Here is a 4,859-nt window from a genome sequence, read left to right as displayed (position 1 = left end):
TGCTCAGCCTGGCAGTCTCTGCAGGATCCTGTTTGCTTACCCAGCATCGTCATTACTCACTGGGCTTCCTGCTCCCTGGTCACACTGTTTTGTTCCAGAAGACAGAGACTTGGTCTCACCGTGGATTAATGAGTACCTGAGTGAGATCCATTGCTAATTAGGGATGAGTGTATCTGTGATAAACATGTCCCTGAATAGAGCAAACAACCATGAGCCCCTGTTCTGTGCAGCGCCCAGCTGGCATACGAGAATGTCCCAGCATTACAAAGAACATGAACGCTACCACCCTGGGATCCGGCCTCTAATCCTGGGACTGTTGGTGACAGTTTGTGTTAGCATGGGCAGGTGTGCCTCCTGGCTTTCAGTTTCTTCTCCGCAGAGGGGTTGAAGGCTGCCCTATCGCTTCAGCTTCCTAAGGCTCCTGGTTTTAGCACTAAAAGGTCTGTGTGTTCCAAGGGCCTTCTCAGTCCCAGCTAAGCTTGCTCCGGGCAGTTCATGTATGGGTATCAGACAAACAGAGGGTCTTTCTGGTTCTGATTTTTCTCTAATCTAAACCTCAGATGCTTCTCCAGGCAAGCTGTCCATGCCATTGAGAGGTGGACTGAGTCATGGGGAGGATGTCTGATGACTGTGTGCAAAAAACTTGGAAGATGTCCTGCCCCATGACCTCTGACTCACCCTGGGCAGGACACCATCCTTAGCATCTTACAGGAAGAGATCAGTGGAGACTGAAACGCTCAGGCAAAAAGTGCCCTTGGGTTTCCCAACAGAAAAGAAATTCAAAAACAATTGACTAATATGTTTGTAGCAAATGTGACTGCCAGCGTCCTTGCAAATGAGCCAATAACCTCGGAAGCTCCATCTCCAGCTGGCTGGTATCTCGGCCTCCACCCCCACGAAGGCTCCTTCCTCTGTTTAGACTTCTCAAATGGCTTGGTACTCAGATCTAGCACCCCCAAACACAGATGTATCCAGCACAAGAGATTTCTAATGGAGGCCTGAAGAGACGAGACAGGCAAGTGAGGGTCCGCTGTAGTATTGGCAAATGAATCTGTGTCCTGTTGACAAGACCTTCAGGAGAAAGCTCTTTGGGTGCCTTGAATCAAGCAAGGGGAAAGACAGCTGAAGTCGAGTTTTGAGCAGATTTTCTACTCTGCAAGGAGCTGCGGAGCTGCCAGCTGGCCCTTGGTTGACTGAAAGAAATATGGCTTGCCTCAGAGATTCCTATTTAATTTAGAAGCCAACTTCATAATCATCTTTTCCATTTTCCTTGTGCCTGATTTAATTTTGGCTTTCTGCTTAAGTCAGCTCCTATTTCAACCTCACCTCGTAGAATAAATCTGGCCCGATTGGCTCCTCAGAAGGTCCATCAGCAGCTAGATCCAAAACAGCCCCACGATTATTGAGCAGCGATAGACCACTCACAGAGCGAGTCAAAAGGGAGAGATTAACACCAGCTATTTAAGGAAGCAAGTAGCAAATCAAAGAACTTCTGTAACTCAGCAAATGAAAGTGTAGCTATTTCGGGTCTCTGTCCCCTCCTGACCAATGTGAAATACAGTTAAAAAAAAAAAAAAAAAAAAAAAGCAAGTCAAACCGGTTCAAATACACAGTAAAATCAAGTCAAACTGGTTTCAGAAGCACATCAAGTCATAATATTGTCCCCAAGCAGATTTTCCTCTTCTCTTTTTCTGTGAGCTCAATGTTAACAAAGTCTCAAGCTGCTACCAGAGAAAATATTTCACCACCAAAGTCCATGAGTTAATTATCTGGAGACCAATTATGACTCAAATGAAAATTCTTGTTTACACACAACCAAGAGTTAGTCCAGAGGATATCTATAGACGGTCCTTCCTTGGTCAGCACGGGAGAGACCGGCTAAATGAGCCAGCTGCAGGCATCCGGCTCTGAATTCCTTCAGTTGGAACATACTCTGTGGTACCTAATGGACTGTGAACATCTGAAAAAGTACTCATTCACATGCTCCGCATGCCCAGGCAGGCTGCCAAGGTTCTCATCATTGGCAAGATAGGGCTACCTTCTGCTCCCTCACCCTTGACCTTTTAATTCATCTGTGGAGATGAGACATAGAGAGCATCTTTAAACCCCTCTTCAGAGCCGGGCGGTGGTGGCGAACACCTTTAATCCAGCACTCCGGAGGCAGAGGCATGCGGATCTCTGTGAGTTCGAGGCCAGTCTGGTCCACACACTGAGTTTCAGGACAGCCAGGATTATGCAGAGTCTGTCTCGAAAAAACAGAACAAAACTCTTCAGTCAAGTTTCTGACAGGAAGTTAGAGGACTGAGCAGCCCTATGTGAGGGGACTCACCAAATCCTCACTTGGGTTTGTGCTGTGCGGCACGGGGCATCTTCTGAGCACCCACTTGGTGCCAAGCACACTTTGATTTGAGGTACACTGATTCCTGACCATCTGATCTTCCTGGAAAATGGAGACTTTTTTTTTTTTTTTTTTTTTTTTGAGATGTCTTATGTAGCCCAGGCTGCCTTTGAACTCTCAATCTCCTTGCCTCCCTCCCCTTCCAAGTGCTGGGATTCTGAGCAGCAGTGGACCTGGCTCCGTCTAGAAGCCTGAGCACGGTAGGCCACTGCATCCAGAGCTGGAAACAGTAGGCTTGGTTTCCTTGAGCCGATCTTCCTACAGTGAATTTGCACTCTTTCCTTTGATTTCCTCTGAATCCAGGGTTGCTCTGGGGCACTATTTTGTAATGAGTCATGGAAGGCTAACTGGCCATACTGGCCAGAGACAGGAGCAAGGATCTGTCATATCCATATCCAGAACAAAATGGCATTTGTTCGGAGCCCAAATACTGTAGGATGGGCATGGTGTTCCTGTTACAAACAAAAACATTGGCACACCAGACTAGGCACCAAAGAATAAAATACAAGAGACTGGATCTGCTCCTCGTCTCCCAAAGGGGATGGAGTGTGGTTGAGAATCCTCCATTCTAGGCTTTTAGGAAACTGCACCCCGCTTTTCTTGTTCGACAGTCTCTTTAGTGTCTCTGTTTCCTCAAGTCTGGCATTATTAAACCTGGCAATTTCCCCTTTACTGTCTGTGCCTTCTTACACCATTCTGCGGGGCCTCCCTCACTCCCACAGCAAGAGAACAACAACAACAATGACCCTTAAAACAAATTATTTTTAAGTAAAAACTGCAACACGGCCTACACATAATAAACGTAATTTAAATATAAACTATACTTTAAAGCATTCCCAACCCAGCCACTGAGCCATGGTGATAAGCGAGGCCCCTGTGCCCCACCCCCGTACCTGTCACTGACCCTTACATTATTCACCCTTGACAGGAGCTGCTTCTAGATTTGGTTCCTTTGCTCATCTGAGAAGGGGTTTCAAGTCTAGGCCTATCTTTTTAAGACACCAGAGAAGGTAAGCCTGGAGCATGTTTTCAAACACAGATGCTAATTTAGGTAACAGGAAAAGGTTGGGACCCTCCTTGGCAGTGTTCACGTGACCACCTTCATTGTTCAAGTAGCCTACGTGGGTCTTACACACTGTAGTCAGAGGAGGGATTAGTCAATAAATAAAACACTGATTGGCCATTGGCTAGGCGGGACAAGGAGGAGAATAAAGCTGGGAAGTGGAAGGCTGAGTCAGAGAGACACTGCCAGCCCCCACGATGACCAACAGCATGTGAAGATGCCGGTAAGCCACGAGCCATGTGGCAAGGTATAGATTTATAAAAATGGATTAATTTAAGATATAAGAACAGTTAACAAGAAGCCTGCCATGGCCATACAGTTTGTAACCAATATAAGTCTCTGTGTTTACTTGGTCCGGTCTGAGCGGCTGTGGGACTGACGGGTGAGAGAGATTTGCCCTGACCATGGGCCAGGCAGGAAAACTCTAGCTACAAATGGCGCCCAACGTGGGGCAAGAGTTTCCACCTAAAAACTGAGAAAAAAGATTCTAAAACGGAGCTAAAAACAGCTTCCTAATTGTCTCTCTCAAATGAGCGGCAGCTGCCAGTTTGAGCTACTGGCGTGTTCCTAGCGTGCGTGCTCGACCTGCAGTATGGCGGGAATGAGGCCTCTGCAAGTGGCACATTAAGCTGCGTGGTGGATTTAGCCTTTGCTAGTACAAAACAAAAAAAGAGGTTTCTGGGCTACACGCTGCTTGGATAAAAGCATAGAGACCCACGATAGCTCCTAGAGCTGGCGGTAAACTACCACCGCCATGTTGGGAAGCTGAGGTGGGCGGAGCCAGCAGCCACAGCTGCTGCAGTTTGAAGCAATAGATTCACAATAAGACAGATTCAGATGTAATAGTTTACAATGTGTGTAAAATATACGTAGGCTTGAAAGAGACAAAAAGGGTGATATATACAGTTATATAAACATACATAGTTTTAAAAAATAAAGTCTTTAAAGAGACAGTAAAATTAATATAAAAAATAAGCCACGTGAAGATGAATATTACACAGAGAATCTGGATTGTGTTGTCTTTAGGATTCTTAACTGCAGAGAGATAGATATTTGATTATAAAGGAAGCTGAGTTAAACCAATATGTATATTTTAAAGATACCTTGACTTCAAAATTTGGATATAAGGATATGTTGTTTTGGAAAGGAGACTCTGCTATTGTTTACACAGAAAGCCAGATGCTATGGATTTGTTCCAGATTAAGATACATCAGGTTTGACCAGCCAAGACCCCCTGAAAGGTCTCCGATGACACCATGGCCCAAATGATCCAACAGCCAGAATGGTTTCAAGGCAACTGGCCCAGACGATACAGCCTCACGGACTACTCCATGATCCTAAAATTTTCTTTGTGTTCCCATGAGATACAGCGCCCCCCTCCAGCAGGAAGTAGTAAGA

This window comes from Peromyscus californicus, unplaced genomic scaffold (assembly GCF_007827085.1).
Source record: "Peromyscus californicus insignis strain IS unplaced genomic scaffold, ASM782708v3 Scaffold_15__1_contigs__length_86483966, whole genome shotgun sequence".
Classification (NCBI taxonomy): domain Eukaryota; kingdom Metazoa; phylum Chordata; class Mammalia; order Rodentia; family Cricetidae; genus Peromyscus; species Peromyscus californicus.
Note: the sequence above shows the minus strand (reverse complement) of the source record.